Source organism: Cygnus olor, chromosome 1, assembly GCF_009769625.2.
Source record: "Cygnus olor isolate bCygOlo1 chromosome 1, bCygOlo1.pri.v2, whole genome shotgun sequence".
Taxonomy (NCBI): domain Eukaryota; kingdom Metazoa; phylum Chordata; class Aves; order Anseriformes; family Anatidae; genus Cygnus; species Cygnus olor.
The window spans coordinates 30,734,312-30,750,029 of record NC_049169.1 but is presented as its reverse complement, the minus strand read 5'-3'; the positions used below and the strand labels follow the sequence as shown (position 1 = coordinate 30,750,029).

The 15,718-nt window shown below is 40.7% G+C and overlaps 1 protein-coding gene across 9 annotated transcripts in view; it reads right to left on the bottom strand.

Annotated features, from left to right (window-relative positions):
• Positions 1-761, bottom strand: part of PNPLA8 (patatin like phospholipase domain containing 8) — a 37,021-nt gene extending 36,260 nt beyond the window's left edge. For 3 of the 9 annotated variants that reach the window (XM_040550833.1, XM_040550851.1, XM_040550888.1), the window contains exons 1-2: positions 680-761; positions 261-355 (exon numbers count right to left, since the gene is read on the bottom strand). The gene's annotated coding sequence lies outside the window, so the exon portion shown is untranslated. The other 6 variants (XM_040550824.1, XM_040550871.1, XM_040550880.1 and 3 more) reach the window with 4 other exon arrangements.
• Between the last annotated feature and the right edge of the window lie 14,957 nt (positions 762-15,718).

Genomic DNA, 15,718 nt, shown 5'->3' with positions numbered 1-15,718 from the left:
GCGTCATCCCAACTATTTAATTTTAACACGATCTTCCTAAAAGGTCCGTTTACGTTCATTTTGAGGAATCATAGAATCATTAAGGTTGGAAAAGACCTTCAGGATGTGACAGCTGTCAAAATCACTTTGTGGCACATAGCAAACTGCTCGCTAGTCCTCCCAATAAGCAGAAAGCTGTACCTCCTGCTAAAACCACTTAGTGGCATACAGAAAACTGCTCGCTGGTCCATCCAGCAAGCTGCACCTCCTTGGCACCTTACCTCGTGCCAAGAGACAGCTTTCCAAGCGTCGATGACATTACACTGCCATGAAGGACTCCTCCGATGGTGAACGGGCACCGGTTCTCAGCACGACCCTTCGGTACAAAACCCCAGTTAGGCTGGACGAGGCTTTTACCCCCCGCAGGCACCACACGGCCCCCTCAGGCACCTCAGGGCTCCCTCAGGGCCCCCTCAGGCACTTCACGCCCCACACGGCCCCAGCACCCAGGCCGCAGCCCCACACCCTGTTGCCCACCTCAGCCCCAACCCTCACCCACGTTGTCCCGGGCTGTTATACGCACCCGGGGCGGGCAGCGGGGTTTATTTATTTATTTTTTTTCACCCCTCCCCTCCCACCGACGCCGGACCCGCCGCGCTCCTGCCAGGCCCGGCCCCCGCCCTCCGCCGGCCGCCCCCACCGCGGCAGCGCAGGAAGCAGCTGGGCCGCGCCACTGCGCATGCGCCGTGCGCAGCCCGCCGGAAGCGGCTGAGGCCAGAGTGGGCGGGGCGGTGCCAGGCGGGGAGAGGGCAAGGCAACGTGGGGGGTGCTGCGTATGCGCGGGGCGGGGACGTGCGGCGCGGAACGGCCGTCATGGGCGGCGGGGGGGGCGCTGTGAGGGGTGGGGACGCTGCAACGGGGCACCGCCGGCGTTGCTCGAAGTTAGTGGCGGTGGTCGGGAAGGGCGGAGGATGCCTGGGGTTCGTGGGATCCTTGCCCTGGTCGTCACAGAGGCGGTGGTTCCTATTGGGGTTTGGATTCCAGTCGCCTGTTTCTGCGCTTACTGATTAAAAAGAGTAAAGTGAATTTCTTTTCCTGGTGTTTTCTTTGCCCGGGGAAATTTATATTATTTGTGTGTTGTAGTTAGTATCAAAATCAAATGGATTGAACTTCCTCCATCACATTTCCAGCTCCTGAATATTGGATGAACCACAGAATATCCCAAGTTGGAAGGGACCCACAAGGATCATTGAGTCTAACTCCAGGCTCCGCACAGGACCACCCAAAAATCAGACCCTATGTCTGAGAGCACTGTCCAAACACTTCTTGAACTCCAGCAGGCTTGGTGCTGTGACCACTGCCCTGGGCAGCCTGTCCCTGTGCCCAACCACCCTCTGGGTGCAGAACCATTCCCTAACCCCCAGCCTGACCCTCCCCTGTCCCAGCTCCGTGCCGTTCCCTCGGGTCCTGTCGCTGTCCCCAGAGAGCAGAGCTCAGCGCCTGCCCCTCTGTTTCCAGGGGCATATAGCACACTGAATAATTTGTAGTTCCTTTTTTTGCCCCCTCTCAGATTTTTATGATTCTTAAGAGTAGTACAGAGGCAGTTCTCCTAAAGCACTCCCTCAGTGAAGTGCTCAGTGGCTCTGAGAGCTGCTTGTTGTCCAGGATCCCCATGGCACTGCATACCAGCATGTCACACCCAGTTGCTCAGATCTCCTCTCCAAGGCCTTCTCCAGGTTGCTGCTTTCTAGACTGCATCAGTCTTCTGCAGGTGTGGCCTGCACTCCCTTGTCCATAGATGATTACCTATCTGTATTTAGTGATGGCCTACTCCTGGCAAATGTTTTTAAGACTCGTGGGCTATTCTTCAGTTTGTTGGGTGTTTTCACTATATATGGTAAGGTTTGCTTTTAAACCAAATAGAATCATAGAATCATCTAGGTTGGAAAAGACTTAGAGGTCATTGAGTCCAACTCTCAGCCTGACCTACTGAGTCCCATCACTAAACCACGTCCCTCAGCACTACATCCACCCATCCAAGGATGGGCGCTCCACCACTTCTCTGCGCAGCCTGTTCCAGTGCTTGAGCGCCCTCTCCATGAAGACATTCTTCCTGATACCCAATCTAAACCTCCCCTGGTACAACTTGAGACTGTTTGCTTGCATCTTAACACTTGTCACCTGAGAAAGGAGACTGATACCCTCCTTGCTGCAGCCTGCTTTCAGGTAGTTGTAACGCAGGTAGCAGGTAGCCCATTGTTTTATGTGTTTCTTTAGGTAAAGGCCACTTACTGCTATGAGAACAACACAGTACGGGTAGATTTTAGGCTATAGTACTGGAGTAGTTTCTTTGCCAGTGGTGTTAGGCTAAGCAGCCTCCCCTGCCGCACCTGCCCTTCTGCATGCCCCAGGACTCCTCCTTGTTTGGCTGCGGGGTGAACTGGGGTGGATCTTGTAACATGGCTTAAGAAGCAGTTGCCCATCTAAAGCAACAGTCTAAGCTGGCATTTAGTAGGATAAATTACGTTCTTACAGCAACAAAGAGTTAGGCAAAACAAGACCAACAACTTCAGTAAGAAGGAAGTTTGGCCACAGGCTGCCCATGCATATCCTGCCTTTCTTTGACTGGCAAATTATGTGGTGAATAATGCGGTCCCTTTTATCTTTACATAGCTCTTCCCTGAACAGTCACCTTTCTCCCATAAGGTCTTTGTAAAATTCCTTTCTGTGCTTGCTCAGGCGTTCATTTTACCACAGAGATATGTACAACATGTATTTACCACAGAGATATGTACAACGTATATACCACCGAGATTCATACCTCTCCTAAGGAAAAGATTCAGGGATTTCATATTTCAAGTCTAATTGCAAACCCAGACATTCTTGCCACACAGGTCTCCCTGAGGATGGCTCGACCTGTCTGATCTGACTTGTTCAGAGGCCTGTAATTCATCAGGTTTGCAAAACAACCACACAAATCAGCAAAAAAACTAAGAAAACACTGGACAAGTAGGCACACATTCATGTATTCCCAGGCACAAATTCTGCATCCACACTTTCTCAAACAGTTTTACAGTTTAGCCTTGTCTTTGCTGCAGAGGTTACCTTAAGAAGAAATGATTTCAATTAATTTATCTAAAAGATAGACAACTCCACTAAGCTAATTTTGTGAGTTCTCCTAATAGTTAAAGGAGAGTTGATTCATCCCATTTGACTAACTGGCTGCTTTTTAGGTAAGAAAGGTGAATCTATCTGAGGCACTCAGAAGATGGCTATCTCCAATTACAGTACTTTTCATATAATATGTGAATGAACACATTTATCACATTTTGAGATGTATTTTAATTTTAATAGGATGTACATTAGCTATTTCAAAATTACTTTTGCTTCAATACTTTCTATGAAAAGCCTCAAAGAAGGATTTGTTGTGATTATCAAAATTTTGTTTGCTGATCTGTATTAGATTGCATACCCAGCTTAAGCTTTGTCAGAATGGTCACTTAAAATGTGACAGTTTCCGGTTTAGGATAATACTGAAAGTAGTTTGATTTTATTGAGTGCTGTTCCTGTAACTTAATTTTTTTTTTTAAAAAGGCTTTCAAAATGTTTTCTTAATGTACATGCTCATGCATGTTTTTGTAGGTAAGATGCAAACTGTAAATCAAATTATAACTCAAAAATTGTGGTAAATCTTACTGCTTTAATGAAAGAGGAATTGTTCTTTGGTGTACGTGATTTCTGCCATTTCAAAGCCAGACTATCATCTCCCTACTGTGCCCATTTATAACTACGCTATACTTTTAAATTTCAGTAATTATTTCTAACATTTACAATTATATGTGTGTCTTGGACTGCTGCTTGCGAAGAAAGTCATCATGCATTGCATTATGAGGCAGTTGGATAAAAATTGGATATTTACCAGAAGTAATTGTTCCAAAATTTGTCTTTCTAGGGTTCTCTCTTCTGATCTATGATATATGAAAGTTTTCTATTTCCTTGCGGTCTCTTTCACTATAAAAAGTGGAACAGATACACTGAAATTAATAAATCCTGGAATTCTTTACAAAATTAAATTTTACTCTTCATTGTTATTTGACGGGCATTTACATAGGTAACCTGAGACTACGTCTCAAGGATATAAAAAAGGTCTGATTTTTACCCCAGATGGAGCTCTCCCTCTCCCTCTCCCTCTCCCTCTCCCTCTCCCTCTCCCTCTCCCTCTCCCTCTCCCTCTCCCTCTCCCTCTCCCTCTCCCTCTCCCTCTCCCTCTCCCTCTCCCTCTCCCTCTCCCTCTCCCTCTCCCTCTCCCTCTCCCTCTCCCTCTCTCCATCTTCACATATCTCCCTCCTCCAGTGCTGCACTTTCTTATTTGGAACAGGCTGAAGCGTCACTGGACCATTGGGTCGACTCTTAACTCTTGGACTGAATTCTCAACTCTGTGACACTCCGCACCCTGTGGCATGGATCAGCATCGAAAGTGAGACACTGTCCATTACTTTGGACTCCTTTCTGGGCTCACTTCTGGTGGTGATCATTCTCTTCTGAGATTAGCTTCCTCAATTTGGCCTTTGAGGCTGGTATAACCTTGATGTCCTTTCTGGGGTCTGTTTGATGCATTTGGTACTGATGATTTTATGCATATATATATATATATATATATATATGATCTGCCATAAGTACATTTTTGATAAGTATAACATAAGTATAGGTTATAGTGTATAGTATAACTGTGCTGTTACAGTATAGATAAATTTGTAATCCACAAGTATATTCACTGCCATAGTATTACTGACAAGTTTGTTGAACCTATACTACTAACCTATATTTCCTGCTTTATTAGTGATTTTACTACCTCTAATTGCCACTACCACCCAACTGTTGCTACTATTAATCAGTGCTGTAATCTTAATATTTACCACACATATATTTGCTTCTTGTTAATATCTGTAATAGCTTATTGTCTATCTCTATATATTCACCTTACTAATCATAACATACTTGCTAATGATGATTTGTGGTGATCTGCAATAAATAGAAATTTTTAGAATATAAAACCTTCATGTCTTTGTGTATTACAGAATCCTACAAAAGCACTGTTATAATCTCCATACATCTGCAGGCCAAGTAACCCTTTACAGTGTGACACTATTTCAGTTTCAGAGACCAGTGACTCCAGCTTAGCTGAATTAAACCTGAACAGAACAACTTCCAGGGGTGAGATGTTAATTCTGTTGCACATATATGTATATATATATGCACACTTTCACTGTACATTTGATATAAAGGTATTATAAGTATGTATGCCATTTGAGCATATACAGACTATTTTTTTAATCGCTTGCCTATTGATTATGGATGGCATTCTGGAAATGCAGCACAATCATCTGTAAGACATTCAAACAAACTGAAAAAAAAATCCCAAGGATTTCAGAGCACTAGGACAAATTAACATAAATTGTTAGAGTAGTATTCTGCTAGTAATGGTATCTGAGATAATTGCTTAAATCTAACATCTTCAATTAAGCCTTAGGGAAAATGCTGTTTTCTGTTTTCATCAACGTAGCATGACAGGCAGAAGCTGTGTAGTGCTTCCATTTTTTCAGCTTTCTAAATGCAGAACACAGGCATTCTGCTTTTTAACGCTAGATGGCAGACAAAAATGAGAAAACATTTCCTTTTTTTCAAAGATCCCATATTGAAAAAGTAATTTGCAACTTGAATGAGCATACACTGAAAGTTCTCAAAATAATAAGAATTAAGACTATTGGACTCAGATACTTATGACAGCTTGGACACTTCCTGCAGCCTTTCATTTGGATGTATTTTTTTGGCACAAATACTGCAAAAAATCAAGTGGAACATTTCTACATTATTTTCTTATTGCTTTTTTATCTCAGTTGCATCCCTTCAATATTTTTCTCTTGTCAAAGAATGACTGAAATTCTTGAAACCTTAAGAAGGCTTAAAAAACTCAAATAGAAGAAAAAATTTCAGAGACAACTGTCCTTGCCAGGTAGTCTCATGGTTGTGTAATTGCCGTCAGTATATTCAAAAAGGAGGCAATATAAAACCTTATATAAAACTTAGTATTTTTAATCTTACATCAATTTTCTAAAATAATTAGGCTTCTTTGCTCCTTATTGAATCCCAGAAAGTAATACAGAAGTAACATTTATTAAGGAGGAAGCTCAATTTCATAGAAATTGCTGTACTAAATATTATGTCATCAGTTCGCTTATCAGCCAATTAATATTTTGGGCTGTTACCCCATTCCTGTCCCAGATGTCTTCCCAAAGAAGTGTTTGGCAATTCCTTTAGCAGGAGGATCAGAGTCCCTGAGAGTACATCCACGCTCAATCATTTGTCAAAATGTAAATTCATCTAGCTGTAGCACTACACTAGTGTGACTGCTCGCAGGCCCTGGGCTGCTGTCTGCACCATGGAGGCAGCATTTGCTCTTTGTGTATGCACCAGGTTCTATTAGTTAACGTGAGAGTCTCAGATTGCTGTGCAGAAACCTGCTTTGCATTGCCTATTATGCACAGATGTGTGCTGCATTTGTAGGACTGGTAACCAGTACAGACTTCATCGTGGTGTGCATGCACAGTACTGGATCTGTAACAGGTCACAACAGATCAAACCTGATCTTTCCCTCTTTGTGCTGCTGTTGTGGCTGCACAGGTTCCATGCCAGCTTGGCTGCCTTCAGCAATGCATTGTGCAGTGCATGCAACCAAGTAAACTATAATCAGAGAAGACTCAAGTTATTCTCATTGTGTCTTTCGTATAGGGGTTGTACCAAATGAGAAAAGTAAATGTACTGGAGCAGAAGGTAAGTGCAAAAGTAAATGTGGCTTTTCTGCCTCATCGTTAGGAAGTCACCTACAAGGATGGCCATAGCTTCTGGTCTTGGTTCATCAGATTCTTCTCATTATACAATAGTTTTTGGTGTAAAATGCACGTACAAGACTAAACACCAGCATGACCTTCCCCTTCCCATGAGAGTGTTTTAGCCACAAGGCTGTAGAGCTACGTCCCTTTCTCATAGAATCATGGAATGGTTTGAGTTGGAAGGGACTGTTAAAGATTATATCTGGTTCCCATGGTTTCTTCTTGGTTCCTTGAATCTTCCATTCTTTTCTGCATAGTCATCTAGTTTCAACAAGAGGTGAAGAAAGCATTTTATGCTCTGCATTGCAAATAAAACAATAAACAAGAAATTATCTTAGGGAATCAGAAGTAAGTATTTAAGCCTTTTCAGGCTGAAAATAGCACTGAACCAATTCTCTTGCATCACCTGGGCAAATATTCTGTTCAGAATAGTGTTATACAAGATATTGTCAATGACCTTATTCCTTTTCCTCTTTTCTCCTATTCCTGCTGTTCCTTCTCTCCCTACCCAGGGATCTTCATTTTCTTACACAGTTTAAAGGAACTGGATGAGTCCCAGTGTGTTCCTTGAAGGAATAGTTGTAAGACACCTTTAGAATTACAGGCTCCTCATTTTCAGTGGGTAAAGATACCAGACTCTTGTTGGGAGTTAAGACCTTAGATTATAGTCTGAATATAGGATTTCAGCTATGCATCCTCCTGTTTTCATACTTTGCTACTTCCAAGCAGTTTCCTGCTTCCCACACAATATAAAGAGTTTGGATCCCTAATCAGGGTTTGTGATTCTATTGGTATATAAAGTTCTTTATAGCTAGCTTTTATTTCCTGTGTCTCCACAGCTCATAGTCACGGTCTCTGGCCTTGACCAAAGCTTTTGTGCATTCTAGAAATCAAGCCGCTAAAAATAAGAATGTAGTAATCAAATAATTATATTGTAATTATGAATAATGCAGGAGATTACTTAGAATTTGTAATTCAGTCCCATGCTAGAGGTCATATTACAAATCCTTTCCAGCCCACTGTGATTACTATAATAGTTGCTCTGTTATTTTTCAGCACTCGAGAACTGATAGAAGTGAATTTCATTACTGCAGCATCTGGTTGAGAGATTGTGTAAGTGTCAGACAACACTCTTGGCATGAATGTAAGAGGTCAAAGCACAGTCTCTTTAGGTACACTGGAATTAATTCTCTATCCTCATTGTTTGCTATTGCTGATTCAGTATTGTCTGAATCAGACAATGAGAAACAGACTCACTGCTATTTACTTTATTTTTAATTCAAACATTGAAATAAGTCTGACCTTTGCACCAGGCCATGAAGTACTATACTAGGTTCCATCTTAGCATTTTTCCCTTTGTTCAGAATCTCTGTTTATAACTTCTAATCTGTGGAAGAAGTACTTTGTCATTCTTCTTCAAAACCATTCAATCTCTAAACCAGAGCTCCTTCTCCTGAAGTTACACATTATTTCTCCATTTTTCTTAGCTCTGTCCAGAGCCTCAGTGAGGCTCCTGTGGGTATCCGTATCTGTCAATTGTTTTCCACAGCACTGGTGGCAGGTGACCTGGCAGGCCATTTAGTATCTTAATGAAGAATCCAGACTGTCTGGAAAGCAGCAAATGAAAAAGATAGGTTTTGGAAGAAGCCTACGTACCTAATTTATAATGATTTATTTATGTCTCAACTTAAAGTAGCCTGATGAAAGTTGTCAAAATACTAGTAAAAGCTTAGTATCGTACCACTAAACACTATTTATTGAAGTTGCACAAATTTTTACAGCTGCTATGAGAAGAAGGTGTTATTTAGAGAATGATCTACAAGCTGTGGAAAACAATTCTACCACCGCAATTCAATTACTTGAATTAAGCAAACCGGTTATAGTCTTCAGGCCAAGTGGGACTCACTCACTGCTGTCAGTAACAGCTTTGAAATCAGGAACATGCACAAAGGATGAGGTCAGCACTGTGAATAATAAAGTTTAAAGTTTTTTTTGAAACAGGTTAAAAAGTTATTCTCTCGAACATAATGTCCTTAGGGATTAAAAAGAGGCACGCAGTAATTTACGTAGTTAGTGTTACTGTTCTGTGACGAGTACCTACAATATACGACTTCCAAGTTGGAGGAGGTCAATACCTATTGTTTTTTCTCCAGCTTTAATGCCCGTGGAAAATTCCTACTGCACTTAGTTTAGGAGAGTCTTGCTCCAAAATATTGCCTAAGAGTAATAATAGTAATTTGATGTGTTGCAGTCCAACATTTTGAGGATATAAAGACGTTTTTTTTTGTTATGTAGGCTTTAGTCTTACTGAAGTAACTCTTCCTTCCTTTAAGTACACCATTAGCACACTCATCTGAACACAGTTTTACAGAAAATGAAAGGCATCCAGGTTGTGTATAGGGAAGCAGCTTTTGCACACACATACATATATGAGCACACATGCACACGTGCACACGAAACATAGGCATGTGCACAACTAAGAGCCTAGTCCACTTTGAAGGGTTTGAATTTCAATTTCACTATATAAATAAGTTTAGCAGGATAGAATGTTGTCTCATGTTCACTACAATGTTAATTTTAAAATTTAAGGTAGTTTATAGTATATCTGGATTGAAAATTGATGAGATTTTGGATTGTCCGGACGTATTTTATAATAGTCTTTTGGCTTTCCTAAAAGTTCTGCTTCTTGCTCAGAAGTTCTTTTGTCCAAATCAAAGCTTTATTCTTTCTGAAGAATAGAGTTATTGACACTATTCATCATTTTGTGCCTTATCCTGTTGTGACAAGCGTTAGTAGCTGCCTGCATTACATAATTGAATATATACTCTCTGCAATATTGTTTTCAGTATATTTTTCTCTGTCTTTAGTCGGCACCTTTGATTTCTCTGTTGCATTTGAGGCTGCTTTATTTCCATAGCCCCTCTCTAATAACTTTCTGACTATGTAGGGCTGGAGTGAATCATTATGCCTGGTCCAAAGAATCTTGTGTGTTAATGAAACAATTAAAAAACTGGTGTTTTTGTTTGTTTGGTTTGGTTTGGGTTTTGTTTGTTTGTTTTAAAAAGAAACCAGAACTCTAAGAGGATGTACCAATACAGCAGCAAAACGGTGTACATAATTTTGGTCCAGTAAAGATGACTTACAATGAAGTAGTTTATATGCCAAATCTAGGAATAAACCATGTTTTAATATCAAAAAAATATGAATCTACCTTGTTCTAAATGCATCCATACTACAGGCTAAATCCTTGAACAGTACTCATATAATTTTCACTCATCTCGTAAGTGAAAGAATCCGTGTGCTAGAAATTGTACTACTTCCAAAAGGAGTTACATTTTTTTGCTACTGGTATACGTTTACGCTACTTAATGCTTTTCCTAGAATGTATTCTCTATCACTACAGCAATTTCAATGCAACACTATGCTAATTCTTTTTATCTCCCCTATATTGCTAAGTAAATGTTTTATATAAAAATATATTAAGAAGTCAATATCTCTACTATATTCTTGATAACTGAATCTTTCACTTCACACTCATCTTTTCCATCCTACAGGCTCTAAGGTAGCTGTTTTTTACATTTGGAGGTTTTAAAAGAAATAGAATCACATCACCACTTAGGAAATCAGCTTTGATTTCTCCATAATCCTTTGGCAATGTAGCCAACTATGCAAAAATTTACCTTTCTTAATTAACTGGTCTTTGTGATTTAATGAGTACAGTAGCAATAATCTACTAGTTCTTTAAATCTACAGAATCTCACAGGGAAAAGAGGCAGACCTGTGTTTCTTAAGTCAAAACAGGCAACAGTGTTTTCCACTTGATCTTTTCTTAAATAGGAAGTTTTTAGAACTTGTTTATGCATTCCAGAATAAAAGAGTGCAATCCTATTATCTTCACAAGTTGTATTTAATAAATAGTGTCTGCCATGAGATGAAACAGCTGATGATTTTTAGAACGCTTTTTTTGTTGTTGTTGCTTTTAACACTGAAATGCACATAATTCTACTTCAGCATATATTTCTTGCCTGGCTTGGCAAAGAATATCTGCAATACATTGAGCAATTCATGCAGTTTTTGGAAGACAAATATTGTTTAGTCTGGCAAAGATTTTTTTCAGGAGTAAACTTATACCAGCCTATAAATGCTTTAAGAGCAGCTACAGAATTGATGGAACAAAATTCTTCTCAATGGTGGCAGATGATGCAACAGCAGCCAATGTGGGAGTCTCTGAATGAGCATTATGAAATAATTCTTCACCAAGAGCACTGGAAGAAGCTTTCCATAGAGATAGATTTTCTGTACTTAATGGATTTCAAGACTTGACTGAAAACTGTGTCTGACCTGAATGAGTGATAGTGCCACTTCAATAGGCAGTTATACCCTGGAGGAAGACCTCAAGATGTCCCTTCCAACCAATGTTTCTGTAATTCTGTGATTTTATGATTAAGGTACTCAGGCTAGTACAATCAGTATTGTTGCCATAGGAGAAATTATGACTGAGATTTGCCTAATCCTAGCTTTGAAAATATCTTCTTGAAAACAAAGTGACTTGAAGTCATTACCCAGCTACAGGTACAGAAAAAAATGCTTACCTGACTTACATCTTATATAGCCTCAATAAATTAGGATGGATTACCTGACAGTGCCACAGATATAAAGTATCAAATGCTAGAGAAAGGATAATGGAAGGAATGATTGTTTGAATAATGTTGGAATTTTGCAAATCACAGAAATAACAAAACGGTGGGCTATATATCATTTCCAAGATAAATTTGAGAACTAATACACTGAGGAAAGTACATGAAAAGATGTTAGAAAGTTAACTATTTCCACAGTCCTTACACAATGGTAGGGTAAATCCTATGCTAAATGAATCTTGGGCAATGTCACCAAGGAAACTCAAAGGGTACTCAATACCTATGTTTAAGCACTTATCTGAAGGCTTGATATGTTTTTTGTGTGTGATGGGAGTTGAGAGACATAGCTCACATGTAATCCGTAGGTCAGAGGAATTAGTTATTCGCCTTTACTCAGCACTTTTTATACCGTGTCTGGAATACTGCCACCAGTTTTGGAGTCCCAGTACAGGAAAGATGCTGATGAGCTTGAGTGAGCTTGGCATGGGCCCATGAAGATGGTTGGAGGGCTGGAAGATATAACTTGTTAGGGGAGGCTGAGTGTGTGGGGCTTGTTCTCTGCACAGGGATGAGGGGGAGAGAGGTGATGGTGTCTCCTCTCTTGATCTCAGTAAAGCCCAACAGTAATGGATGTGGTCAAAAAGCTGTTTTAGTAAGGTAGGATAAAAGGGACTGCAGGTAGCAAGTAAATCTTAAATCTTAGTTCCTTCAGACGTTGGGAACCCCTCTTCTGTGTGGTATCAGAGAGATCTTCCCTGAGCACGTTGCACACATCCTGTCTGTGAAGAGGTCCCTCCTCTCTTCCATGCCATGGAGCCTCGTATTTTGTGTAGCAAATCATCATATATCTTCTCCTGACAGGCTGGAACATCATCTGCATCATACATTCACCACTAAAGCACAGGCTTTAAGTGCAGGGCCCAGTAGAGCACATAAGGAAAGATTTTCCACAGTGACTATAATTGTTTAGAACAGGCTACTCAGGGAGGTTGTGGGGTCTGTGCTCTTGGAGGTTTTCAAGACCTGAGTGGACAAACCCTAAGTGAACTGGTCTGAATTAAGTGTTGACCCTGCTTTGAGCAGGAGGTTGGACAAGAGGCCCAAGAGGCCTTCCAGTCTGAAGGACACACTTCAGCTGTGTGATTCTGGAGTTCTGAGCAGACACCTCATTTAAGTGCATTAATCTGTGAGCTGAATCCCTCCCTACTAGCTAGCTGACAAACATTAGATGAGAGCCCATACTGAGAAAATCAGCAGAAGTTAATTAAAATGTGTCTTCCCACACTACTGAAAGTAAATAATTTAGGGAAAGAATTTAACTTGGACAGATATGGTTGGGAATGAAGCAAAGCTGGGCAACAGGAGAAGGAACTATCAGAGTAAAAGAACAGCTAAGACTGCTTAAACATTTTCATCTGTTATTCTGTTTTTCGTTTCTCAGAGTTATATTCCCAGAGTGGAATCAATTTCAGTATAACATTATCCTAAATGTCAGCTAGCATGGATGAAAAAACTGGAAAGGGCACAATTATAAAGTTATGAAACCATTAACATATATTGAACTAATTATATGCAAGATGGAGTGGAGTCTTACATCACTAGGACAGTTTGTACGAGGAGCACTACCTCCCTTTTTATAAACATGGCAAAGGCCGACGTGTTGCAGTGTGCTTGCCCTTCAGCCCATGTCCACATACTGGGTCTGACACCCATTACAGCACATGTGCTGCCCAGATGGTGTGTGCTGTGTCCATGTGCACACCTCTGAAGAGCTGTGTGTTCCCAGGGGTCTTGTTCTAGGTGTAGGTGATAAAGCACATTTGCTCGAAATACGTCTACCCATACACTAAGCCCTGTGAAAATCATACAGATTTGATTCTGGTACTGTATTCTGGTTAGTCTTCCAATACTATCCCAGAAGTGACTTGTGTTTCATATTCTAGTCTTTTTACATATAATTCCTTCATCATCTTTCAGATCACAAAGTGTAAATTCATCTTCCATGCCTGACCCTGAGCTTAGTTTTTATTCAGCATGTTCCTGCTTCAACCCACTTAGTCCCAGCACTGCCTGGATGGAGATGTTTACCCTGTCTCCTGCTAGAAGAACAAAGACAACACCTGGCTTTTTGTTAACTCATGGAGTGAGGATACCAGGGTAAATGATTTCGGAGCACACACCTGAAATTTTGTCTCCATCTGAAGGCAGAGTTGGAGATCAGCCAGCCTGCTCTGCAGCACAGTGTCTGCAACCAGAATAATTGCCAGGGATTCTTGGGCTGTGGCCAACTCAGTTATTCTCCTGGAAGTTACCAAGTGAAGGGAGTGTGAGGGTAAGTGCAAGAACTTTTGTTCCCTTACTCTCTTGCCATGCTGTTTTCCGCTAATTGGGATGGATTACAGACCGGGGGGGAAACTAAAAAGAAGCAACCTTAGGAATCCAAGTTTGTTACAAACAGGCTTCCAGTTACGAAAAAATAATAATAAAAAATCAGGTATATTAGATTAAGTTGTTATGATTCATAGCCTTCACAACATGGTCATAAAGAAAAGCTGTTGTAGGCTCAGGCAGCTGCAGCAGTGTTCAGATAAATCTGGGATAAGGACTCTAATAGCTGCTGTCAGTGGCGAAGTTTACCGAAGCTGTTCTGCTTGTCTGTTGTCTGCTCTCACAGTCTTACTCTTGCTTGAGATATTAACATCAGTCCCGTGCTGGGATGGAAGGGGCAAAGAGACGGAGAGAAAAGGGATCTCACTGCCCTTATAAACCTTTGTAGTTCAGCATCCTGTTTATGAATTTTGCCCTAGCCCTGTCTGTTGATACGTGAACACATTCAGTTTCAAGATGTCTATTCATCTTTCAGCTGCTTTTATAACATAGTCATGATCACAAAGATAAATCAGTATAGATGTATAGCGTACTATACATGCAGTGTATATACTTTTAACCTTATCAGTTTCCTCTTCAGAAGAACTTCAAATTAGCAGTCCCCTGACCTTATCCAAAAGGATATGAGTGCTCTAGCTTCAGACGAGGTTGCAAACCAATATGTGTTATCTTTCATATTGAATTAATTTCTTTTATTAAATCCATCTTTTTGTGATTAAGAGGACAGACTGAGGGAGAACAAATGAAATTAAATCAAAATTGTTATTCTTATCTGCCACTACCAATATGCAAAAGTTACACTGGAAGATTAAAGAACAATGAAATTCTTGTGGTCATGATATGACTTACTACTCAAAGATAAAGAGGATCAGATAGCGAAAAATGATCTCTCAGCCTTTAGCACTAGTAGTATAGAGACCCTAGGAAACTGTTTCCTTGTACAGACCTTTTCCTCAGTTGGATTTCCCACTGAATTTTCACTTATTTTCCTATTAAATTCTCAGTAGACTCACAGTCCCATTAAAAGTAATTTATTTCACATGTGTTATTTTTCATTTTGCTGAGAAAAAAAAACATCCAAGGCTTGACTCCCTTCTTGAAATAAAAAGATTATTTTTAGGGCAGTTAAAAGCCCTTTTTTTTTTTCTTTTATTTTCTTTTTTTTTTTTTTTTTCCTCACTATAAGGTGACTTAGATACTCCCCCCTCCAAAAAAATAATAAAAAAAAAAGCTATGGAAAAATGTATCTCTTTGTCTGTGCTGCGTTTAGGATGTGGTCTTGCCCCAGGAGCCCAGAGAAGTGCAGTTACGATGCATCTGAGCTCAGGGGCCCAACTTTCCGTCTACGTCCAAACATTCCTTCTGATTAAGCTGAAGCACACACTCCTGGGTTGCGTAAAAAATATCCGAGCGAACTCTCATGAGTAATATCGTTTGAGCATGATTTTGGCCGCAGCTATTTACAAGTTCGGCTTTTGACTGAAGTGAGTAATTTAATTATGTCGAGCCTGTGAAGTTCTCCTTTTATTTATGTATTTCACCCAATTGTGTGGCTCGCGTTGCTATTGGCTCGGGTCCCTGCAGCCTACCAGATGACTCTGGAGTTACATAAGGCTCGACTCGGAGCCTATATAAAGCCTTTTTGCACTCCAGCAAGAGGCAGAATTTTATCGAGACACAGGTCCAGTGTTTTGGTTCGCACAAGCAGGAGGAGATTCGCTCGAAGATATCCTGAAACCTGAACCTGTGCTGGTTTATTCGCCAGCCAGCACTTCACAGCTGTCAACCTGAGTCGCAAGTAGCAGCTACTGTGAGTAGCTTCCG